Source organism: Anabrus simplex, chromosome 1, assembly GCF_040414725.1.
Source record: "Anabrus simplex isolate iqAnaSimp1 chromosome 1, ASM4041472v1, whole genome shotgun sequence".
Lineage (NCBI taxonomy): Eukaryota > Metazoa > Arthropoda > Insecta > Orthoptera > Tettigoniidae > Anabrus > Anabrus simplex.
In genome coordinates this window covers 736303369-736330611 of record NC_090265.1, presented here as the reverse complement: position 1 = coordinate 736330611, position 27243 = coordinate 736303369, and the positions used below count along the sequence as shown (strand labels likewise).

At 39.4% G+C, this 27243-nt stretch overlaps 1 long non-coding RNA gene across 1 annotated transcript in view; it reads left to right on the top strand.

The window, feature by feature from the left end:
- The window catches only part of LOC136857450 (uncharacterized), a 56294-nt gene that overhangs the window by 4040 nt on the left and 25011 nt on the right, over window positions 1–27243 (top strand). The window contains exon 2 of the long non-coding RNA XR_011017550.1: window positions 8692–8782. This is a non-coding gene — a long non-coding RNA (uncharacterized lncRNA). The remainder of the gene's footprint in view (window positions 1–8691; window positions 8783–27243) is intronic.

Sequence of the window (27243 nt, the reverse complement as noted above, 5' to 3'; positions counted from 1 at the left end):
GAGTACTTTGTTGGCCAGTTCTTTAGCCACTATTATTGCAACACCAATTTTTTCTTTTGTCTCTTCCTGACCAACACATTTTATATCCCCTCTCCAGCACCACATTACCACTCAATGTTTTTTCTTATTTCGCTTAGTCCCGTTATCGGTATGTTTCTTTCCATCATAATTTGTGTGATTTCTTTAATTCCTGCATCCTCTTCTAAGGATGCTACGTTAATAGTCCCAATTCCTATATTTTTCTGTGAACTGATTTGTCTATCATCAGAGCAATTTTGGCCGTCATACCTGACATACCTCCACAAAGGCCTTGTCACTTTTGGTATTGGTTTTACATTTGATCCGAGGCTCGCTTGATTGTTGAAACCGATGTTAATACACTACCACTTGTTTGCTAGGTCTATCACGGATCTTTGCGTTAACATTTTGTTATGGACTAGCTGGCCAGCGCCTGACATGCATTGCCTCATGTCAGTAAGGTTTATGGTTTACCCACCAATACTCGGGAGGCTAATTGCAGTGGTTAACCACTATGCGATGGAGTCACCATATCCCTACGCCAACATCCTTACTACAACCTCTTAATTACCCTTTTAACCACGTGAAAGTATGTGTACCCTTTATTTAGAACCCCATTTATGTGATTACCTCAATGAAGATCTTCCCTTATAGTAAAACGTATGTACTTACAATGATCCCCAGAAGGAACCTTCACCCCATCAATGCAGTAATTAAAATTGGGAGGAATTTTCCTATTTGTGAAACTCGTAACCCGACTTTTAAGCCGTTTATCATCATACCATTGCCTACTATCTACCTCACAATGTTATCAAGGTCATTTTGCAGTTGCTCACAATCTTGTAACTTATTTATTACTGTAGACAAAATAACAGCATCCTCAAAAAGCCTTGTCTCTGATTATATATATATATTACAATTGGTTTTACGTCACACCAACACAGATATTTCTTATGGTGATGATGGGATGGGAAAGGCCTAGGAGTGGGATGGAATCAGCTGTGGCCTTAAATACGGTACAGCCCCAGTATTTGCCTGGTGTGAAAATGGAAAACCACAAAAAGCCATCTTCAGAGCTGCCGACAGTGGGGTTCAAATCCACTATCTTGCACGGCCAACTCGCCCGCTGATTCCACTTTTTTACTCATATAATTAATATATATATATAAGAAAACATAAAGGTCCAATAATACTGCCTTGAGAAATTCCCCTGTTAATTGCTGCTGGGGCAGATAAAGCTTTGCCTACTCTAATTCTGCGAGTTCTATTTTTTAGAAATATAGCCACCCATTCAGTCACTCCTTTGTCTAGCTTACTGGTCATCAATAGCGTGTATCGGTGGGAAATGATACTTCTTCATTGCAAACCACTAAGGCGGGCTTGCCACAGGGTTGAGTATTGTTGCCTCTTCTGTTCTCATTGTACATCAACGACTTATGTGAGATGTTGATCAACTGTAAATATTACCTATGCAGATAAAATCCAATTATACATTCACACAAGGCCTAATGACTTAAACAATTCAATCACTAAGTTAAACAAAGACCTAGCAAATGTTAATGAGTGGACTAGCAGACATGGTTAAAGTGAACCCATCAAAATCACAGGTCATAATAATTGGTACTTACAAATCACACGTTAAAATACAAAACACATCTGTACCCACTGAAATCCCAAAAACATAGTGATCATGTAAAGAACCTTGGAGTAATGTTCAATAAATATTTAAGTTTGTCGGAACAATGTCACAAAGATTCATCAAAGATCCCCAAAAGGAACCTATTCATTACATTCTGCAAAAAGGATGAGAGTCTTCCTTCTAAGAAACACAAGAAAACTATTAGTTCAGAGTCTAATATTCCCAATATTTGACTTCAGAGATGTAGTTTATGGTAGTATGAGCAAAACACTTTCATATCAACTACAGCGAGCTTACAATGCTTGTGCTCAATTCATATTAAATATCCCAGTCCAAACTCATATTAGCACTTCCCTCTCTCAGCTGTCATGGGTAAGATTGACCAAACAACGTAAATAGCACGCTGTTTTCCTTCTCCACAGTGTACTGCAAACAAGCAAAATGGACTTTAAATACGGTACATGTCCCCTTCTGATAGAGCTCCCTTAAAGTCATCCACACGATCCCTCTTGTCCATTCCCATTAATCATAGTAACTCGTACAACAACTCATTTATACCTCTACCATACGTTCCTGGAAATCAGTCCCAGCCGAAATTAGTGGCATAGGCAATCCAAGGCTATTTAAAAGGAAGTGCTTAATGTGGAACTCAAATCTATGGAAAGTAGAGCTCACTAACATATTAAAAACCTTATATTTAGTTATTAATTATCAATAAGGATACAAAATTACAGAGGTTAAGTAAATTCATTTTAGTGATATTTAGAAATATGATGTTTAACTAATGATTATGTGTTCTCAAGAAACAAAGCTAAATAGTATCAAAGCCACCATCGTTCGTCATCAGCTTAGATGGGCAGGCCATATCCATCGTAGGAGTGACAACAAACTCCCTCAGCAAATCCTGTATGGTGAACTCAGCACTGGCAAAAGGTCTCGTGGTGTTATCTGAAGCGGTATGAATACCAACTTAAGCAGACCATGAGAAGTGTAGATATAAACCCAAATACTTGGTATACTCTCACATTGGATCGCCCTCGCTGGTGTGCTACCATCTCAGCTGCAGTTGCACAGTTTCAGCAGGAACGTCGAAGACAGGAAGAGGAAACTCGCCAGAGAAAGAAGTTACATCAAACACTGCCACGTCCCCCACCTTCCATTGGATAAAATTTGTTTGGCTGCATGTTTTATGCAGGAATTGTTCTGATAAGCCATCAGCTCCACCTTCAATGTGTAGACTAAGGATTACAGAACTGCAGGCGAGAAACAAGAACTCGGTCATGAGTATCGACCAACGACAACGACAATATGTATACTACGAAGACAAGTCAGTAAGTATCTGCAATTCTGATCTAATTGTCTGTAGGTTGGCTATATGGCTATATGTGTTCCTGCGTTGTCAGATCAGTACAGCTTGTTCTGTTGCGACGTAAAGATGGCCGCAACACACTCTGTTTGCATCAAGAAAGAACAGTGTTCCATAATAAGTATTTTGTGGTCTGAGGATGTACCAGGAGTGGGAGTTCTTCTGGTGTCATGGTAGTGTTGTTACATTGAGTGTGAATGTTATTTGGATTCTATCAGTGTAGTTTGCTGTTGAATGTCTTCCGAGAGTATTTCTAATTCCCATGCAAATGTTCAAACATAATGTTTAAAAGTAATTGACCTCTCGGATAAAATATAATTTAATTAAACAATTCTAGATTTATGAACTCATGTGCGACAAATTTACTTTGTGTCTTATATGACGTATTTCACTGTGCATTTCATCTTATGCATTACTGTGGATTTATGCAGGATAGTGTCATCAAATTCAGTTTTAAATTCAGATTTGTGGTAGGACTAAAAATCACCACTAATAATAATAATAATAATAATAATAATAATAATAATAATAATAATAATAATGATAAATTTTAAAGCTGGGTTAAAATAAAGTGATAAATAATATTTGCTGTTCTTGTGAGATATTTAATGTGTGCTCTGTTGAGGAATTGCAGTATGAGCCTGGAATACGGCGATCCTGTGGGATTAATTTGTGGATTATTTGGAGAAGCATGTGTATTGGGCTACCATGCATTCTGCAAATTTTGAGCATGTGTTAATTAATATTTATGAGATTTAGCGATAATAACAATTTAACGTGACTCATTGACCACGTGTATGGTGACATTGACGTTTAACCTTAATGATGTGCATGATAATTGTTGACCAGTTCTCCTATATGGATGTGATAGCTGGACTCTGATTCCAGTCATAGAAAAACGTATTGATGCCTTCGGAATGTACCTGTATCGCAGTCTCTTGCGGATATCTTGGGTAATGAAAATCTCAAATATTGAGGACCTTAGATGAAAAAGCAAAAAGAACTACTGCTCACCATAAAACAGAGGAAAACACAATACCTAGGACATATCATGAGAGGTGGGAGGTATCAGTTATTACAGCTTATTATCGAAGGAAAGATACAGGGGAAGAGATCTCCTGGGAAAAGATGAATTTCATGGCTGAAAGACTTTCAAACATGGCTCTGCCGTACTTCAGAAGTGGCATTCCATTCTGCGCTGTCAAGATCAGAGCTAGTTACATGGATCGCCAACCTCTGCTTGGGGACAGCGTCTTAAGAAGAAGAGGAAGTTCTTCTGAGTATTAAATTGCTGATTTTGTATGTGATCGACATTGTATTAATCCTGCTGTTTTCTTTTAAAAGTGATTGCCAATATTCAATCACGTGTTACTGATTGTCGGACGTAACGATTTACCAAATTCTGTCATCTGACTGTTCCTTTGATAGGATTATGATAAAAATCAGAACCTAAAATTAAATTCTAGAATTCATTTTTAAATAATATAAGTAAAATTCTTGTATCATATGTGTGAATGTGGAGTGAATGCAGTAGTTATGAATAATTTTTTTCTTGTGATTTATTCAAATGTGGTTTTAACCGAACGACGTGTTCACCATGGTGGGCTCAGGTTATTCTGGCATTGTTTGTGCTAGTTTATTTTGTGGAAATTAATTATATTTAGTGAATTTTATAGTGTACTAGCAGAAGTACCCGTTCTTCTCATGGGTTAACAGAAACTGGCTTTAGTTACTCATGCTATCGGTGTGACTGACTTCATTAGATATTTATATCACTGGTGTATTTACTTAAGTACGTAGAAAATATTTGTCATGTTTGGAATTAAAGTGTATCTTCTTCATCTTTTCTTCATGGGGGCCTCTAAATATTAGTTCCTAATTAGCGTCAACCTCTAAGATATTTTGCTACCATGTTTTTCCTTCATTCCTACCCAGATATACCTGCTCCCTTCACAAAGCTGCCGGTTTAGTGTAAGTATACTTTCGCCAGATAGTACCACAAATATAAATATTTTTGAATGTATTTGGTTGATCCGACATTTTGTAACTATTACAAATGATCAAGGAAATACGCGATGCATAAAAGGAACTACTATAATTATCGAGAATTATAATTCTCAGGGCTTGTCACTCATGTCGCACACCATATAATGAATTTGAGTATAAATGTTGAGAAATTATTTCAAGTCATGTGCGCACCATCTTGACAACTGTGTACAGTATATAGGTTGTTTTCATGGTTATAATGATTGTAAAAGTGGACCAAAATATCGGCACTAATAACATTAGTGATCCTACTACTCCATTATTTGATAGAAAATAGTTTAGATTATAGGTAACCGACTCCGCAAAATTCTGAAACCTAAGCCAGTACGTAAAAATGGAGGCTGGTCGGCAACCGCTGGTCACTGTACTACGGAGATCTCCGGGGCTATTGCTTTTATACTTCACTCCCTTTCCATCCCCGCCCAAAGGATTGTTATGAGCATTTTACACAACAGTTTATTTTTTCCAGATAGTAAGTCATATGTGTATCAATTTTGGTTGGCAGCTATGCCCAAACGTACATGGATAATCTCGCTGCTGTTGAATCTTGGAGCTGACATTGCAAACGGCCGTTCGTTTCTTTATCTGATTCCTAGAGCAGGGGTAGTGTGGTTCAAATATCTCCATAACATTTGGTTTTAGGGCCTTAAAACATGGTTTTCCAAGTTTTGTTCTTTGCGTCAAGGGGCTTAAAATGAGCTTTGTCTCGTCCTTGTATAACAAATTCGATTTTGTCTGTATTAGCCTATTATTTTAATATTTTTATATCTCCCCCCGTCGCCCCCCTCGAATTGTTTTGAAAATAAAATACAGCCCATGTTACTCACTGACAATGTAGCTTTCTATAGGTGAAGTAATTATTAAAATCGGTTCAGCAGTGCTTGAGTCTATCTGTTACAAACAAATATACAAATTTTTCCTCTTTATAATATTAGTATAGAAGTATAGATTACATCCCTACACATACGGTTGCCATCAGGAAGGGCATCCAGCCGTAAAACTGGGTTTAATCCACATGTGCGACAGAGTTCGCACCCGCAACCTCACAAGTGTGGGTAAAGCAATAGAAGAAGAATATACTCATTTTTAAAAATTCACCCGCTTTTTATTCTTTTCACCCCCTTAAGTGGATTTTCCAAAAAGAGTGTGTTCATTTTTAAAGGAGATTCCAAGTACCAATCTTCATTTCTTGAGATATATGTATCCTCATATAAATAATTCAATTCCTTCCTCACTTTCTCTCACCCCCTCCCCCCCTTAAGTGGATTTTCTGAAAACGAATATTTGTGTTCTTTTATTTTTAAAGGGGATTCCAATTATCAATTTTCATGCCTGTAACATGTTAAGTTTTTGTGATTTATCTATATATATATATAAAAGCAAGTTGGTCTGGAGCGATGTATATATAAATATTCAAAAATGAAAAAAGACGTGAATTAATGAGGCACTTCCAGAAATCTCAGAAATTTAAAACTTGGTACGGGAGAAGCTGATGACCCCAGGATCCCTAGAAAAATCGAAAATTCTCAAAATTCCTTCAAGGGGGCACTCTGGGGGCCTCGAATTTTGGGCTCAGCATAAGAACGCAGCCGTATAATTTATCCAAAATGACACCTGCCAGATGAGGTAGAAAATTGAAATTTGGTGAAATTATAGCATATCATAGGACCACCTATTTATATCGCTAAATGTGGCCAGAAAGTGCGTCTTATCGTACAATCCCCTTTTCGATTTGGTGTACTGTTTAGCAGCAGTTATTCTGTAAATGAAGGTAAACATCCATATACTTCCGTATGACGACTATATTCTTTCATTGACGTCGATTTGTAGCGATCTAGAAAGGGTTTGTCTGCCATTGTTATTAAATTGCAAATCATTAGTGACTGTCAGAACGAGGGCGTCTGCTATTGTATTCACTCCTCTCCACATCGCTTTTGACAGGCAGTAAGAATGGGGTCATCCTCCATGTCCTGTGCACTATTTTAATGCATAAATCGCTTCTCAGTTCGACTAGCAGAAGACAAGGGAGCGTGAATTTTTTCAAAACTCTTTTACCCAATCCTTTTTATCAGTAGGCAAGATTGTCCTCCATTATAAGCAAATTTACCCGTGTAAAATGTGACTGACGTTAGGCATAGTGACCTGCTATTATAATGGAAACTCACCAAATCGGTGTGACTGGCAGTAAGCTGACTGGAATTAGAGAAATGCATCTGCCATTATAATCATAAGAACACAACTCACTTTTGACTGGCAGTAAGGAAGGTCCTTGCAAATATATTAAAAGTTCCTCAACTATAATCTATCTGAAAGTAGGAAATGGGATCTGCCATTGTAATGAAACCTCTCCAAATCGATTTTGGCCTTGCACTAGGCAATGGGGCCTGGCGTTAAATGAATATTACCAACTTCTTTGTGAATTGCAGTAGACAAGTGGACTTGCCATTATCAACACAATCCCGCAAATCACACTTTCATTGGAAACAACATCTGTGGATTTCACAATGCTGTTTCTCGGATAAAGCCAAGACACACCCAATTTAAAAATCTTATTCACTTCATGTGCAGTAATTTACTTCGATATCCGTATACAATGTAGAGTACCGTAGCAAAGCACGGTTACATTTGCTAGTTGTAGATAATTTCGCTGCTGTAGAATCCTGGAGCTGATGTTGCCATGGTTATGCCAGTTCATTACTTTATCCGATTTCTAGAGCAGGGGTAGAGTGGTGCCAATATTTCCAGAACGGTTGGTTTTAGGGCCCATAGGGCTTACCGAGTTTTGTTCTTTGCACCAAGAGGATTAAATTGAGTTTTGTTTCGTTCTTATACGAAAAATTTGATATTTTGCCTAAATTAGCCTATTATTTGTATATCTCCCCCCCCCCCCCCTCCCCATGGCCCCACCACGAATTGTTTTGAAAATAAAATACAGCCCATGTTACTCACTCACAATGTAGCTTTCTATAGGTGAAGTAATTTTTTAAATCAGTTCAGAAGTATTTGAGTCTATTCGTTACAAACAAACAAATTTTTCTTCTTTATAATATTAGTATAGATTTAAGTAAAGTTCTACATTGATGTGCTATTTAAAAAAGAATAGGCCCGATCTATTTCAACCTCGCATAAACAAAGTTTATAATTCTTTTTTAAACATTGTAAAATTTTCCATAGTGTTGTGTAACTTTAATTTATAAATGTCACAAATTAATTTCAATCACATTTTGCAGGATTTTCATGGAAAGAATGCTTTTTTTAGGTCATAATTACGCTTGTGAAGTTTTAAATCAACATAATTGTCTGAAATTACATTAATTAAAGTATTCTCGAGAATTTTTTGTTAGGAACTTTTTCAATATCAGTGGAATCTATCCATAATTAAAATGAAACTATGATGTAAATATTTCAGCATTATTTTGTGAGATTTTAACAACGCTATTATCATTCAAAGATTTTTACACTGAGAAAAATGTTCTATTTTCCTGAGTTGAAAATATGCTATCGCAACAGCCAGTTTCTATTAAGTTAACGGTTCAAAGAAGTTAAGATGAGGTTTGCCCTCAACAATTTTGTTTTCCTCAAGCCAGATGGAGGCTAATTTTGAATTTTATTTACATTTCAGTGTAATTCGGGTTTCAACGTGGAAGGACCAGAGAGTCAGAACTGTATAAAACTGTCTTTTGAGAAGAAAATGCATAATGACTTCAAGATTGGTTTGTAAAATTTTGTTTAATTATTGTTTAAAGGAGTGCTATTAGCAATAAATGTCAAACTTTATTTTTAAATTGTTTGTTTTTCCATTGTCGTCAGTCCTTGTCCTATTAACTGCCCTTAAAAATTAGTGACGCCAGTTAACAAACGATCCACCTCTGGGACTCTTGTTCACCAGCTGAGACTACGCAGGAAATAGGGGGCAATATACACCCTCCCAATGGCACGAAAGTATGCTAAATGATGATGAATACAAAGTTTGTTAATAACGAAGCCATACTTGAATCTTTGAATATAAAGGAAGCAATCAAAATTTACATCACAAAAAAGCTGACGTAACCAACCTCAATGACCATACATACTTTAAAAATTGCCCCCTCTTCGCTCTACCTACATAACATCTGGACAACACTTACTCTTGAAATTAGCGCTTAACAGCCTTTAGAGTATGGTTTATCTTAATATTAACATCTAACAGATACTCTCTATTTCAATTCCATACTTTATTTACATAAAATCATTAACTTGCATTCATCCATATTACATAAAATACATAATAACCTTCTCTTCCCTTCCAGTGATGAAGGGAGGTTCCAGAATGCTGCACTTGCTCCACCCATATTTCCGTCTCCTGACTCCAGAGTACAGTATGCTAGATTATAACATCCAATAGGAAGAACCCACAATGTTCCACTTGTTACTCCCCTGCTTCCCCACCCCTCTCAGCCAACAGTATGCTTTGCCCAAAACTTTCCATTTGCCTCTCCATGACCACAGTCCTGAAATAGTGTTTGGTGACAATGGACTTTGCATCAGCAGTCTAGCAAATGTGTTAATACTTGTAAATTCATTATCTGTTATTACTTGTCCATATTATCACCTAACTCTCTATCATTGACAAGTTTAAGCAACGTAAACAATATTGTACATATATATATATATATTTGATAGAATCTGAGGATGTTCTTGTAGAACGAAACATATCATTCTTTGTATAATAGTGCGTATTTTTACAGGTTTGTTTATAGTATATAATTTATATTGAAATTGTTGTGTGTTTGGCAGAGAGGAAAAAATGAAATGGTGTATGGCTTTTAGTGCCGGGAGTGTCCGAGGACAAGTTCGGCTCGCCAGATGCACGTCTTTTGATTTGATGGAGCCAGTCAGAGTGGAAAGTTTTTATGTTACATGAATACAGAGATCAAACTGAATAAGGAAATATGATTAGTAGTCTTAGCTGTAGGGACAAATGTAATGTCGCATTAGACTGCTCACCTGGTTTCCCCTCCTTCACCTTGGCGAGTTAAGGCATGTCCTGCTTGTGATAAGCTCTCTCACTGTCCACAAGATTTGTTTCAAGACCATTTGCCTCCATGTTCCCCACTGCATTCCCAGCAACATTCAGAAGAGCGTCCTTCTGAATCTTTCTCTCCTGCACTGGAAAGTGGATTTTCTCCGGGATAACTTTCTGCCGCGCAATATTCCCACCTTCTTTGACAAAGCCATCTTGTTCAGCAATATGAGCTTTCTGCTGTTGAATGATACTTGGAATGTTCTTGACTGGGAATCTCTGTTCTGGTATTTTAACTTTATCTGGGACAACTTTGTTTTGTGACATATTTAGATTGTCTTTGGCTGGGAAATCTCTGTTCTGGATTTTTAGGTTTTCTTTGGATAACATCACTTTGTAAATTATTTGGATTGCTTTCAGCTGGCAAACTCTGCTCTGGAATTTTAGGTTTTCCTGGGGTAACTTCATTTTGTAAGATACTGGGTTTGTCTTTGACTGGGAATCTCTGTACAGGAAGTTTAATTTTATCTGGGGTAACAACTTTTTTCTGGTCAATATTTGGATTGTTCATGGCTGGAACATTAGCTTTCTCTGGGATCGCCGCCGACGACTTTGTTAACTTGTTCTACGGTGAGTTTCTTAGTCCTATCTATCTCCTTCTTGCGCTCATGCAGCGCTTGAAGGATCTGTTTCAGCTCTTGAAGCAATTTTATTTGTTGCTCTTCGTGCTCCTCGAGTTTACACAGAATTTCAGCGTCTTACTTCTCGGCGTCATTCTCTGCCCTCTTCTCTGCTTTGGCCAACTCCACATCCTCTTTGCGAATGGCGTCTTGGTCCACAAGCTTTACCTCCTCCTTGTTCTCTGGATCCGGAACCTGTTGGTCCGGTGCTGCGCTCTTAGACTTGGCTGGCGCCACTAGCTCCTTCGACTCCGCCTTTGCCACAGGATCCTTCGCGACCTCTTTAGGAACATCTTGAGGCTCGACCGGTACTGGAGGCTCTTGTCTTGCTTCTGCAGTTGCTGATAAGTCTGCTGCATCATCTTTCATTTTAACTGTAAGCAAAAAGGACACTTTATCAGAAGAGAATTGAGCAGGCTGACTTGAGAGGTTCAACAACTTCAATACATTTAAAAAATAACCAAAACATTTTATCTTATGGCAGGGCTGGAGAAATCCCAGGTGCTCGGATGTCATGGTGCCGGAAAGAAATTTATCGGCACCTAATATTTTCAAATTATAACTGCTAAACTCCAGTCTGAAGAAAAACAATATTTTTGGAATGTATTTTTACTCTGAAAACAGCAACGCATAAAACATTAATTTGGTGGCATTTAAAATAACTCCAGAATAAAAATTGTTCCTAAGGTAATTTATTTTTGTTGTTGTCCTCTCTCCAGCGTATATAATTACAGAGATTATTATGTTTAGAAACGGTTATAAGCGGTGGTAACACCTGAACATTGACTTGAATCAATATGAGCATCCGATAGGCCTATATCTCTTAATCGCTTTTAACCATTACATCGACAACTGAAACCTCTACTTTTTGCCGGTCTTGGTACCAGATTTTATTCACTATTTTCCTCGGGTGCTGGACTACTATGTAATAACAACTGGTCTGGTCTTAGTACATTTGGGCCAATTAAACCATTCAATGCCAAACCCATATATGTATTGTACCGGTTACGACCTGTATATGCCGTATTTTTTGGCTATTAAGTATACTTCATCATCACGCAGTACATTCAGAGTGAACGTGGTTTGTTTACGTTCGGAGGAGCGAATAGGCGAGCCGCCGACAGCTGTGTGCTTGACGTAGCTGTAGGGACAGTATAGACTACCCGCCTGACACCACGTGTAGCCTGCATGGCCTGGTATATATGGTGACATTTTGAAGTATCTCAGTCAGCACAATTTTATTGGGATTTAGAGTGTTCGAAGTTTCACAAGAGTGTTAATGCAAGTGATTACCATAATCGTGTGCTACCCACCAAGGTTTCACTCCAAACTCAAACTGTGTTCTTTATCCAATTCAAAATTGTGTATTATGTCTTGTGAACAGTGTGTAAATTATTTGTCCGCGACTGACAGCAGTGTCATTGATAAACTCTCGAACAGTCATATATTTTATTTAATGTTAAGAGCACCTAACAGCGAACTGTGCTTTTCATTTCAACCTTATTTCTTCGTCAAAGTGTTTAGTGTTGTTTGATGACTGACAGCAGTGTCTTTGATAAACTCTAGAGCAGTCATACATTTCTTTCAATGTCAAGTGCTACTTTATTTAGTGGAAAATCTCCACGAACTGTGCCAAGTCCGTATTCAGTATTTCTATTCATGAACTGTGCTTTATTTTCTTCCAATCTCAATACTACCCGCATCTTCATCTTTAGTGAACTTATAAATTCTATCTACAAGATTAAGAGTGAATTTGACTGCATATCCCAACCATATTAAATGAAACAGTGGTGTTAAACCAAAGTGTCGGGGGACTGTGTAATTCTGGACACTCGTATAAGTTATGTGATGAGTGATTATCCCGCACCATCGTCGGAGAATGTCGGAGATCGTCCGGAACGTCAAAAGTTCGAGACTCAAACCCATATCGAACTAACCTGTATGTTCCGGCCTTATATCAGCGTAATATTTGCAACTTCCAGAAAGTGTTCCAGCCCCGTATAGCCTGGTGAACTGGGATCACGGGTCATCAAAAAGCGATGTTGAAGAGAGCGACCATCAACAGTGTACCAGGCGGTACACCTCCACACCGCTTGTTCAAATATTGCGCCAGTTGAAACTCCTCTACAGGAGAAAGCCTGAACTTTAACAAACGGTATTAACTCAACGGATTCTCTGAAGATGTCACTACTGTAAATTTGGCAATTTTGAAGTGTTCTGAACTGTGTCTATTTTGATTTGTGTTTGTTTGCCCGGTATCAAGAAGTTGGGACATTCTCTAACAGATGTCTCTACCAAAAACTATGATAACGCACTCTGGTGTAAAGGAATGTACTCTCCTGAAGAAATATTGTATTCCTAAGTTTTGTTTTTACGAAATTTTGTTCTGTGGTTTGTGGTTTGGCAACAGTTATCCTTTCTTTCCACTTGTTTTGAATTTAGCCAATCCCAAATTTCTTTAATTTATTTCCAGCCAATCATGTACGTCTTCTTCGACATAGATATGTTGCACTAAGCTATCCAATAAAAGCGAAAGGGTGTGTCTACTCATTCCTGAAAGGTCTCGAATGTTCCACGAGAGTATAAAAACTGTTGATTTTCTTGTCTCGGGGCCACTTCAGTAACATCTAACTTAGTGTGTGTATGGAAATGTAGCAGGGGGGGGAAGCGCCTCTTTCTTCAAGCAGCAGTTCTTCTACAAGGTAATGGCCTGTTAACATCTTCATTTCTTGCTAGCTCAGCAGTTTAACTCTCGGCGAGGGTTCGAAACCTTTAGTATGTAACCTACCCTTTTAAAATGTAATTTCTTTTCTGTCTATGTAAAATCTATAAATTTCTTTTACTGTAAAGCGGGGATAGAGAGTGCTTTACCCTCCCGAACTCCCCTTCATTTGGAAATTGAGGTGACTACGTTTTCATAACCGTTTCTTCTCTTCCTTAAAATATTAAAGTTTCTCATACGGGTCACCTCCTTTGCTTGGGATTAGCCCCTGTGTTTCGGCGTAGAGCCACTTAGGTTTTAAAAGTGTATTTAGGAGTGCAAGTTCACGCCTCCAATCCCTTCTGTACTTTGGGCCAGTAACTTAACCTGATGTTTTGTTTTCTTCATGCGAAGGCCCCGTAGGTTGGATATTAATTACCCCTGTTTCCTTGTGTGCCTCAAGGGCAGATAGAAGTGAAGTTTGTTGTAGCCTTCGATAGGCTTGTAAAATTGAGAGCGGGTCTGCTCTTTTCCTTAACATTGTAATTAGGAGCAAGTGCTCCTCGTACTTAGGGGTTTTCTGCCCTTTAGCAATTGTGGTTGTGAGCTGAGAGTTCAGAAATTAAACTTGGGGCTCGAAGCCCAAATCTTGTAACGAACTGTAATTTGTTAATTTGTTGATCTGCTACTTGGTACCTGTTATACTCTGTTATTTGTTGATTTTGAAAAGAAAATATAACCTTTGCTAAAGTTTTAAATTAACTTTAATTTTGTAGTTGAGACCTATTCCAGCCCGCACCTTCTTTCACCTCTAACTACCACGGATATCTCCGTAACAAGTGGTAGCAGAGCATGGTTGAATGGGTCTCAATTTAGCCCCTTTTGACGGCTAAATATGCTTTTTGTTTGAACTCTAACAATTTTCTCAGACAATGGTTTTTTTTATTTTTTTCTAAATTTGTAAAGTTCTGCCATCATGCCCGGCCCTCGCGACGTCCTCCATCCCGGCTATTTGCGCAAGGAGGAATTGATCTATGAATTAACGATTAGGAATGTTCAATCTGGAGGCACGGTTGCGATAGACACCAATAAGCTTAAAGATTCCCTTGATTTGCCTATTACTATCCCAACCTTGGGAGAAAAAGAGATTGACGACGCTCTATCCACGATCACTGATAATGCTACTGAGCTAGCATCGGTAGTTAGTTTTTTTGAAGGGGGTAATCCATCACCTAATCAACTTAAACGTGTACAAGCTAGATTGTACCATTTTTCCAATAGGGTTAGTGATCTGTTGTCTCTTAAATTGTATGATACTCAAGGGAAGGAGGCTAGTGCTGTCCTCGAAAACCTTTCCGATTTGTCCAGTAAGGTTAGCTTATTGTTAACTGGAGCAGTACCTCCCGAAACTGATCAACCCGCTACGGTAAACGTAGTTAGCGAGGAAGAGTCTTCTAAAGGAGAAGCAAATAGGAAATCTGTAGGAGCTCAACAAACCTCTTCCCCATTAGACAATGAGTCTGAACGCCGTACCTCTTTGAATAATGCACGTTCTGAATTAGCTTCTTCGCCACTTAGACCTCTACCTACTATGTCACCAGGGTTCAGCAGTTTGCCTCATCCATTAGCAGTGTTGCTCAGGGGTAATTCTAAGTTTTCTGTTAATTCTACCAGTGACGTAATTTCATTCTTAAGGTTTTTAATTGAGTTTCAGGATCATGCCCTTGTTTTTTCTCTTTCTCCGTGTCAAATTTTGCAGATCATTTAACCCTATGCAATTGGGGTTCTATCAGACAAGATAGTTATATGATTTTTCACGAGAGTTTAATCCTGATGTAAACAAATAGGCGGAGCACCTTGGCTTTGCACGTGGACACAGACGTAGTTGATTGGAGAAGCAACCGTCGTACTCACTGGACTGTATGCGAGCTCGAAGAAAATTAGTAGGTGGCATTAATTTAATTTTATCTTAGTTTATTACATTTAGATAGTCTGAAAGAGTACGTAATCAAAGTAAAATATGGTTGTCATATATACCGGTGTGTATCTATAATTTTTTTAAATTAAACAGTGATTAAATAACGAGATATGAAGGCAGAAGGCGTGGTGTAATGCAGGAAGTCTTCTCATAGCGAGGGAAAGTCCCAAGCTGTACAGCATGGAGATAAGGTGTTGCATCTTGCAGCAGCTGTAAAGTGTCAGTATTCACAGTGAGAGAAATGGAGCAAGAGGTGCTCTAGCCTACGATAGCTTTCTTTAATATTCAGAAATGAATAAATAAATAACGTAGGCCCTAATCTTCAGCAGTAGATCTCCCTTTAGACCCCTCTGTTTAGTTTCGCACAGCTCAAAATCTGTTCCTCGTCTATTTTAGGTAATATGCTCAGCACTGTATGTCCGAACACGAGACATTGACGGGGCGGAGGTCGATAGTACACGCTCAGCGGATCACAACTCTTTCTTTGGCTGAGGCGTGGACATGCCTTGTTTACATCAGGATTAAACTCTCGTGAAAAATCATATAGGACAATTGCTGAACAGTCATCCATAGAAGACTTCCACGCCCATCTGTTAGCTAATTTTATTCTGGCTCGAGCTAGGTCATCTCTAATTCAGAAGTACTATTATAGAGTGCAGTGACTTGATGAAAACCTGGCAGACTTCATACAAGACATCATATTCTATACTAGGGTATTTGTCCTTCATTTTCCCGAAGATCAAATCGTTCAAGCCATTGGGGAAGGAATTTCACCATCTTACAGGTCATATTTGTGCTGTTTCAGCCGAAGGGGTTAGGTATGCTGACACATTACGTGTTGCGAGGGAGCCCCCTCCGTCTTCAGGTAATTTTCGGCCTCCACCTCACCGAACCTTCAATGCCCGTAAATGTTATGCTTGTGGGTCACCTGACCATCTTGGGAACAAGTGTCCATTAATTAAATCTAGTGGGACAAGGAATGGAGCAGGGTCATTCCAAGGCTGTTTTAAATGTGGCACTTTTTCACATATTGCCAAGAACTGCCCTAATGCTAACAGCACCCCCTCCTGCTCAACTTTGGGTGCAACTTCCACCAACAATCATAAGTGACTAGTGGCTTCGGCTGAGTCAGCTAACCCATCTTCCCGAGGCTCAGCCCCAAGTAAACCAGTCGAAATTTCAGGGAAAACTCAGTCTTTAAATTTATCTTTTGAAGGTCCCAAAGAATGTCTTAGGATTGCGGCGGATACCCCCGCACCTGTTCCTTTTCTCAAAATTGAATTAAATAATGAACCTGTATCAGCTCTATTAGATTCTGGCAGTGTTTGTTCTATTATTTCAGCTGAATGGTACTCCAAATTGAAAACTGTTTGTAATCTTCCTGATTTTTGTTCGACTTCGGTTCATTATGTTTCGGCAAACTCATCTCCATTAGATATTTTAGGTTTTCTGTATGCTAAAATCCGCATTTCGAAGTTCACTTGGAAAATAAAACTGTTGGTGGCTAAGCACTTGTCTTGCCCCATTATATTGGGAGCGGACTTCATGTCTCACACCGGTCTAGTGCTCGACCTTCAGAGCAAGTCGTGCACTTTCAAATTTGATAGTAATTCCAAAATCCCTTTGCTAAAATGTAGTTCTGTGTCATGTTCATCTATTTTGCCTACCCAGGATGAGATGTTGTTAGACCTTAGACCTTAGAGGAGCAGGCAGAGAGTATTCGTAAGTTGTGTCAGTCGTTTCCAGAGGTTTTCTCTGATACTCTTGGTGTTACTGACCTTATCGAATACAAGATTGAGGTGACGGATTCAATTCCTGTCCGTTTTCCACCTTATAGGTTATCTCCACCTAAAATGAAGGCATTGAAGGAAATCATAGATCAGATGCTAAAAGATGGTATTATTCGGCCCTCTAAGTTGGCGTATTCTTCGCCTATTTTTTTAGTCCCGAAACCCCAAGATGGTTTCAGGCCTGTGATTGATTATAGGGCACTCAATCGGAAGGTGGTGTTACAATCTGTGCCCCTTCCCGACCTTCATTCTTGTTTTTCATGGTTTCGTAAAGCTAAGTTCTCACCATCTTAGACCTTAATCAGGCTTATAATCAGATAACGTTAGCAGAGGAATCTAAACACCTTACAGCTTTCGCCACAGATTGGAACTTGTATGAGTACAACCGCGTGCCTTTCGGGCTGCCCACGGGGGCAGCCGTGCTTACGAGACTGCTAGACAGGGTCTTCTCCGACATCAAATTCGAGTACTTGTATCATTATCTGGATGATGTCGTATTTTCTGAGACCTTTGAAGAACATCTAGATCATCTGAAAGAGGTCCTGAGTCGCCTTCGTAAGGCAGGGTTAACGGTGAAATTGTCCAAAGTCGCTTTTGCTAAGCCGTCCATATCATTCCTAGGGCATATTGTGTCGCCCAATGGGGTCGCAGTCGATCATTCTAGAACACAGGCCATCCGTGATTTCAAACCTCCCAAGGACGTCAAAGGTATCGCCAGGTTCATAGGCATGGTGAACTTCTTCAGGAAATTTATTCCCAACCTTGCTAATAGAGCGGCGCCCTTGAACCTTCTTTGCAGGAAAGGCATCAAATTTGAGCGGGGGCCTTCTCAACAAGCCGCTTTTGAAGACCTGAAATTAGCTCTTTGTAATGCCCCAGTTCTGGCTATGCCGGATTTCTCGAAGAAATTCATCGTCCAAACCGACGCGTCGTCGTCAGCAGCGGCTGCGGTCCTTTTTCAAGAGATCGAACTAGGGAGGCGACCCATCGCCTATGCATCTAGGACTCTTTCGGCTCAAGAAGCCAAGTATTCCATTTATGAACTTATGGGTTTAGCTGTCTTGTTTGCTCTAGAATAGTTACGCCTCTATCTGGAACATGTCAAGTTCGACTTGGAAACTGATAACCAAGCCTTAAGTTGGGTCTTAAGTAGGCCGTGTCGTACTGGTCATATAGCCCGGTGGGCCATCCGAATTTCTGCCTTCCAGTTTGACGTTAGGCATATTAGAGGTACTGAAAACGTGGTTGCTGACGGACTAAGCCGTATGTTTTCTAATGATGTAGAGACCCCTGAACAGGTTGATAGATCTTCACCTCCCGAGTCCATACTACCTGAGGTTAATGCCATTATAACTGATGCTCCCATGTTGTTTAGGGATCTTGAGAATTATCAACGTGAAGATCCGACGCTGGCCCCTATCATGGAAACCCTTTCTTCTGGGGAACATGTCATCCCTTATGTACTGAGGAATGGTGTTTTATGTTGCCTGTCGAGGATGATAAGATGATGAAAGTTGTGGTTCCAACTGTTCTCGTGCCCATGATCTTCAAGTACTATCATGAGACCCCATTAGGGGGGCATTTAGGCATCTTCAAAACCCGTGAAAAGATCCGTGAAATGTTCATTTGGAAGGGTATGGACGGAGAAATCCGTGAATTAGTGAAAGCTTGTAAAATTTGTTGGCTTAGTAAACCCTCCATGTCCACTAAGCAAGGGCTCTTGTCTTCTCATCAGGCGTCGCGCCCCATGGAACGTCTTTATATCGACTACGTAGGACCCTTCCCCCAGTCAAAGGGGAACGCCAACAAATTCATTTTTGTGTGTGTAGATGGTTTCACAAGATTTTCTTGGTTATTTCCGACTAAGCTGGCTACCGCTCAGTCCACTATTTCTTGTTTAAATTCCATTTTTGCTTCTTTTGGTCCGTGTCAATATATTGTGTCTGATAATGCTAAAGCCTTTACCTCTAATCTCTTTCGTAAATTCTGTTTTGATCTATCCATCTCACATGTAACAACTTCTGCTTACTATCCTCAACCATCTCTGCCTGAATGGGTCAATCATAATCTGAGGTCGGCACTGATTGCCTACCATCATGACGATCATTGTAGGTGAGATACATCCCTGCATGAGTTAGCTTTTGCTTTGAATTCGGCGGTTCATGAATCTCATAAATTTACTCCAGCTTCTTTGATGTTCAAGTTTGTTCCCAACATGCCGCTCTCTAACCTTTGGTCTCTTAGTGATATTCTACCCGAGACAATAGATCCAGATAATATTAGAGATCTTTGGAAGAAGGCCAAGGCCAATCTTAAAATTTCTCATGAAAAGGTTAGGGAAAGATATGATCGTGGACGGAGGCCCACCAATTTAAAAGTAGGAGACCAGGTTATGGTAAAGAATTTTGTTCCCGCAGGCAAGCTTGCCCCCAGATTTCATGGGCCGTGCATCATTTTAGATTTCCTTACCCCGGTGACATTGTTACTAAGCAATCCAGCCACCGAGAGGATATTTAGGGTTCACCTGTCGCAGGTGAAACCTGTATAATTTCCGTGCTAACTTTGTCCTTATAATTTTGTAAGAATCCTAAAGGTTATATTTTTAGTTTCATTTTAAGGCCTTCTGCCTCTTATAGTTTTACATTTGGTTGAATCTGCTTTGTATAAATATTGTGAAACCTTCCCTGAAGTTACTCTGCTGTCCCCTCCATATGGCCATTACCACGCTCCCGTCTCCTGCTAAACCACACCAGTGGCATTAAAATAAAAGTAGTGAAATAAAAGTTTCCACGCCACTGACCCTCAGCCTCACCACAAAGACTGTACCCTAAAAACATTAATGTCCAACACAATTCTGCCGCCGAGATCTTACTGTTTCAGTGCCCCCGCAGCCGTGCGGCGCCGTACCGCCACTGAGGTGGGGTACGGGACCACTCCACTCCAGCGAGGTCAACCTGTGTACGGCACGCAGGATTCCTCCTTCCAGCCAAGGCTGATGTGCGGTGCACCACCTGCAAGCTACTTGTGGACTGTAAACAAAAGTCGCATCTGCGGCGTGCAGCACGACTACCCCTCTCATAGTGCGGGAGAGCGGTATCTCAGGGTACTTGAGGGGTCCGAGCGGCCTCCTCTGGACATAGGCAGCGGCGGCAGGTCTTGCTGTCAAAAGTAATCGGCAACTAATGTACTCCTTCTGCTACATGGACTCTCCATTCGGCAATTAAATACTCCATCCAATCAACATTTGGTGGACTTAGAAATATTTTTTTTTCAAGAAGTAAAGTTTTTTTTCTGAATTCAACTACTACAAACATAGAGACCTTTCATCAAAAGCTACTACAAAGAAATTGTAAAAAGCGGATCCCACCTATATCAAACAACTTCTGAGACCTCCAACTACTGAAAAGTTATATGTTTCTCTTCTAAATTCTTCAACTCATCAGCAAAAAACTTGGACTTAGTTTTAAAACAAAAATTTTGTTTTCTTCGGTGTCACCCCTTGGAAGGACTTTTGGGGGGGGGGGGGGGGGGAGGTCTGTACCGGGCGGTACACCTCCACGCCGCTTGTTCAAATATTGCGCCAGTTGAAACTCCTCTACAGGAGAAAGCCTGAACTTTAACAAACGGTATTAACTCAACGGTTTCTTGGAAGATGTCACTACTGTAAATTGGCAATTTTGAAGTGTTCTGAACTGTGTCTATTTCGATTTGTGTTTGTTTGCCCGGTATCAAGAAGTTGGAACATTCTCTAACAGATGTCTCTACCAAAAACTATGATAACGCACTCTGGTGTAAAGGAATGTACTCTCCTGAAGAAATATTGTATTCCTAAGTTTTGTTTTTACGAAATTTTGTTCTGTGGTTTGTGGTTTGGCAACAGTTATCCTTTCTTTCCACTTGTTTTGAATTTAGCCAATCCCAAATTTCTTTAATTTATTTCCAGCCAATCATGTACGTCTTCTTCGACATAGATATGTTGCACTAAGCTATCCAATAAAAGCGAAAGGGTGTGTCTACTCATTCCTGAAAGGTCTCGAATGTTCCACGAGAGTATAAAAACTGCTGATTTTCTTGTGTCGAGGCCACTTCAGTAACATCTAACTTAGTGTGCGGATGGAAATGTAGCAGGGGGCGGGTAGCGCCTCTTTCTTCAAGCAGCAGTTCTTCTACAAGGTAATGGCCTGTTAACATCTTCATTTCTTGCTAGCTCAGCAGTTTAACTCTCGGGGAGGGTTTGAAACCTTTAGTAGGTAACCTACCCTTTTAAAATGTAATTTCTTTTCTGTCTATGTAAAATCTATAAATTTCTTTTACTGTAAAGCGGGGATAGAGAGTGCTTTACCCTCCCGAACTCCCCTTCATTTGGAAATTGAGGTGACTACGTTTTCATAACCGTTTCATCTCTTCCTTAAAATATTAAAGTTTCTCATACGGGTCACCTCCTTTGCTTGGGATTAGCCCCTGTGTTTCGGCGTAGAGCCACTTAGGTTTTAAAAGTGTATTTAGGAGTGCAAGTTCACGCCTCCAATCCCTTCTGTACTTTGGGCCAGTAACTTTACCTGATGTTTTGTTTTCTTCATGCGAAGGCCCCGTAGGTTGGATATTAATTACCCCTGTTTCCTTGTGTGCCTCAAGGGCAGATAGAAGTGAAGTTTGTTGTAGCCTTCGATAGGCTTGTAAAATTGAGAGCGGGTCTGCTCTTTTCCTTAACATTGTAATTAGGAGCAAGTGCTCCTCGTACTTAGGGGTTTTCTGCCCTTTAGCAATTGTGGTTGTGAGCTGAGAGTTCAGAAATTAAACTTGGGGCTCGAAGCCCAAATCTTGTAACGAACTGTAATTTGTTAATTTGTTGATCTGCTACTTGGTACCTGTTATACTCTGTTATTTGTTGATTTTGAAAAGAAAATATAACCTTTGCTAAAGTTTTAAATTAACTTTAATTTTGTAGTTGAGACCTATTCCAGCCCACACCTTCTTTCACCTTTAACTAAAACGGATATCTCCGTAACAAACAGTAAAAAATTTCTTGTAGAAAGGACCCTGCCTCCTGTACCAAGCCCTAGCTAGAAACCACCCAGAATTGCCCTGAGACCTACTTCATGCTAACTTTAATATTAATTCATTAAGTCAAACTATTTTACTGGTACAATATATATATGTTAATGAACGCTGTGCCTCTCCCACCAAACCTGTATATATACGTTTTGGTGCATTGTGTACTCCACCGATTACATCCATGAACGGGATATAGTGTCATGCTTTGAAATTCCATGGAAATGCTCAATGAAGTTCTGTATGGCAGATATACCACTCCATTTCACATGTTTTGAAAGCGATCTGGTGTTAATTCAGCTTTGTTGGAGTGGAAAATCTTTCCCACTAATGTGTAGTCATCATGGAGACTTCAAGTATATATTCAACTCTTGTTGATGAAGAAAGTGAATGTTTCCTCATAAACAGTGATTCGTAAACAGTGACGATGAAGATGGATAATATATAGGGGGTGATACAGAACTACAACAATGTGCGAGATGAAGTAGTAATGATGAATCTGTTGCGAAATTGTCACCCCCTCATCAGAAAATTCTTCTTTGCCTAAATGTTAATGATTTTGATAATACCAGTTCTCGGATCAACAATTTTATATTAGATTTCTGTAATAATATCACCGAGCAGAGTAGCCTTGAGTGTTAACATGCTACAGCATTGTAGCCAAGCTCTGCATTTGACAGGCGAGTGCGTTCGAACCCCTCCTTCAGATGTCCTGAGAATTTTTTTTATAGTTTCCCTTTTGCACTCCCAAGCAAATACCGGGACAGTTCCTATTCATAAGCCACACCCAGTTTCATTCACCATACTTCATTTCATATTCATCTTCTTCTCGACATCAGGAAGGGCATCTGGCCAAAAAATATGTTTTAAAAAATAATGTCACTTCATCCCCGACCCCGTATTGGGCTAAGGGGACGATATGCATTCAGTTAATAGTATCAGTAAAAATGTATCTGTAAAAGTGCTTCTTCCCTAAAAAGAACTCGGCCCAGAAGGGTTCGCCTGGTCATTAAAACTTGGCAGTGGAAAGGTTAAATGAAGTATCTAGAGTAGTGAATGTGATTTGATAGTGATTAACACGAATTGAGAGATTGAACTGGTTAATATTACAGGGGTAAGCAAATTATTTTTTTATGTTTGGCACGCAAGAAATTTTACTGGCTCCTACATTTGCTTCTGACTTGCCCAGCCCTGTCTTCTGGCATGTGACTCGAATAAAAATTGCAAGCACTTTTTGCGGTAATGATAAGTAGTCGTGTTTCGGTACCCTAGTCTAAAGTGGGCCTAATGCAAGACCTTCCTCAACTTCATTCAGTCACTTCCAGTTTTGTTGTGGTAAGGAAAAAACAAGGAGAAAGGCAGAATAGATCTACACATCATGTACACCATGGTTGAATAGGAACCTACTTAAGTGCAACTTCGCAAATGCAGTGTTCAATTAGGATAATTTGAACTAGCCCGCCTGGTGGCCGTGATCGTTTAGGCTTTGAAGCATAAATGGTCTGACACTGGTGTTAGCCGATTCGAGTCCCATTGGTCAAAAACCTTTTCACCATCAGAATGATGGCCATCAGCGTAGTGGAGGTGGTGGTATACTAGATTGCGTGCCAAAAGCCTGGATCCAATTCCAAACCTCCGCGCAGTGCTCATAATGGAGTGAGGGCATGTGACGCTGTTGACGGTGAATCTGTAGTCTCAGTGCAATGTGTGATCCATATTAAGTTCCATTGTAATCCACCAAGTGATAATAACATCCATAGATGTTATAAGTTTGAAGACACCAGCTGTCTTTGCAAAGGCAAGAGTACCAGACGAGCAACAAAGAAAGCACGTCTTGAACATGTGAAAGTGGCTTTCGTGCATAGCCCCAAGAAATCAGTTTGGAGGGCTTGTCGTGAATTAGCAGTTCCATTGACGTCAGTGTGGAGATTTTTAAGGAAACAGGATTGAAACAGCTGTTGCAACAATTACTCCAGACACACTGAACGAGATGTGGGGTGAACTCTGCTATCAACTCTATATGTCTGTGTTACGAATGGTGTTCACATTGAACACTTGTAGGACAAACTGTTTGAGTTTCTCTTTCACTTGACGTATTATTTGCAAATGTAAGTTCAATGTAATAAGCACTATAGAGCCTTAAATCTCCAACGTTCATTTTCAGAAAACCTTGTATATTATCAAACCTGCTTGCGCAGTAAATAGCAGTTTATCGGGGATAGGAACAGAATTTGCAAATTTGGGGTTATTTACAGTATCCGAGTGTGAAGTCTGTCAGCACCAGCTATTGTCGGTAAAACGATATCGAGAATACCATTGTTGTCTTCACCACAATTAATATTTTCAACAATACTAGGTTCACTTGAACTCTGACTTTCACTGAATAAATCATGATCAGAATACTTTCCCCTTTCATTGTAATCATTTAGCAAAGAACACAAAACACCGTGCAATGAGGAACCCATAGTGAAAACAAACAGCAGTTAGTGTCGTTCTTTTGTTTCTACCCAGTAGTTTGGCCAAGCAAGGAGGATAAATATTTAGAGCAGCGCTATTGAAAAGAGAATATCTTTGAGATTCCAACGATGTGCAACAGATGGAATTTGTGTTCAGATAGGGAATCTGCCACCTGGGCGACTGCCCTAAATGCAGATCAGTAGTGATTGATTGATTGATTGATTGATTGATTGATTGATTGATTGATTGATTGATTGATTGATTGATTGATTGATTGATTATATTCTTGAAGTGAAGTGTTTGTTGTGATACTGTGATTAAGGTTATGTGTGTATTATTTTGTATATATGTGAATAAAAGCCTCCGTGACTTAGATGGCAATGTGTCAGCCTCTCACCGCTGGATACCGTGGTTCAAATCCCGGTCACTGCATGTGAGACTTGTGCTGGACTAAGCGGAGGCGGGAAAGGTTTTTCTCCAGGTACTCCGGTTTTCCCTGTCATCTTTCATTCAGGCAACACTCTCCATTCTCACTTCATAGCATCTATCATTCATTAATTAAAGTCACTTTGGGAGTGGCGACCCCATCATACTAATAGCCTATATCTGCTTCATTCATTACATCCCTGACACGGTCAATGACTGAAAAACAGGTTGTAAGTTTTCATTTTCATGTGAATAAAATGAACTGTACCAACTGACAGCATCTCGTGTGCATCTGTGTGGCTATATTATTTTTCATAACATCAATAAGACAGCAGTCAGCTTCAGTGAGAGCCCTACCACTGACGCATCCATTGTCACGAGCGATTATACGAATGCGATCGTTCACCTTCGGTTTCGTTTCCTCGATATTTAAGAATAGCTTTCAAGACCATTCACACCAATGCCAAAATATATTTTAATTCTCATACCGTCAATGGCAACAACAAATTCACAAACTTGGGGATATACAAATTAAAGTGCCAGTCTTTGTTTTCAACATGCGTAGGACAAACAGGCTGTAGTTTCAATATAAGATACACTGAACATCGTAATGCCTTGAAGTATAACCGCTACGCAGCCATGAGGGAACATGGTAGGGAGTAAAATCATAAATACACAACAATTGACCAGGATTGAAGATCTTACATTATAAACAGAAAGGTCCCATTACTCAATATATTGGAGAATATTTATATCGATATTGACCAATATAACAATTCCTCACAAAACCAAAATGAAATTAATGAGAAGAGAAATATATTATTGGAAACCTTTGTCCCTCTCATCAGTCAGCAAATTATGAATAAAAACGAGTTTCACTTCTGATATTCCAGAACAAGACCCGCCCTTCCCTCAATATCCCCCTCCCGTACCATACCTTACCCCTCCTCGTTTGTCGCCCCTCCTCTTCTTCACCCACCCCCCCCAACCATACCAGCACAGACACACTGAAAGCTAAACACAAGCTTAGTGTCAATGTGATTTGCGACTGACAAGGTCGTACCAATTGAGACGACAGCTTTTTAATAAGTAAGCCGACTGAGCCTTATTTTCACAGAATATTTTGATTTGTTTTCATCCACTCATACTCTCTTTGTTTCCATTACAGATGTTGCATACTTATTAACCACAATATTGATGGTATCACTACGTTGTACAACACAGTGTTTCATTTTAAAGAATCAGCAAGTTTTACTGTCAATCAAAACGGCCTTTCAGAAAAAGAGATTTTTTACATCAATATGTCTTTTACTTTAACAATCATGATCATTGTATTTTACTTTATCAGTATTTTTGATTTGTTTATGTAATGTAATGGCCTTGATGAAGATGGCCTTGAGATTAGGCTGAAACATGTATAGACATTGTCCCATCTAACAGATGGTTTTTTTTGTATTGAAAAGGAGAATCTTATAAATTCTTTTTATTTGTAAAATGATAACCATTAATATGGAATGAGATTTATAACATGCAAAAGCAACGTTATGTAGCTGAAGACGTTCCTAGGAATGAAACCTGTTACAAATAATTAATTTGCTTAAAGCAAGTATATAGTAACAAACAGGTGGATTTAATGTAAAATTAAGATTTGGTACCGGAAATGAAGCCGATTTCTTTCAATCTGCAGAAGTCACTCGAACTCTCACTAGCCCATGAGAAGAATATTGCTGATCTCTTCATTCCCTTTATGCATGCGAGTCAAATAATCATGAGTATATACATTTCAAGCGTTCTGTTACTCAAAGAATTTACGCTCCCTTTTGATGCTTTAGTGACCGTTTCAGCTCAATAAGAATACATTTTAATTCATTTTCAAACTCCCTATTGAATAAAAGATTATATTTTATTTCTCTTTCCATGTAATTTGTTCAGAGAGGATGATTACCAAATTGTGTTTCATCTTAAAACAAAAGCTGTTGCTGCCACCACCACCAACTCTATATGACACGGGATAATACACGGATAAATGAGAACAGAATTAACCTACAGAAAATGAAATGAAAGGAGAGGTATTAATAGAGTGCAGGT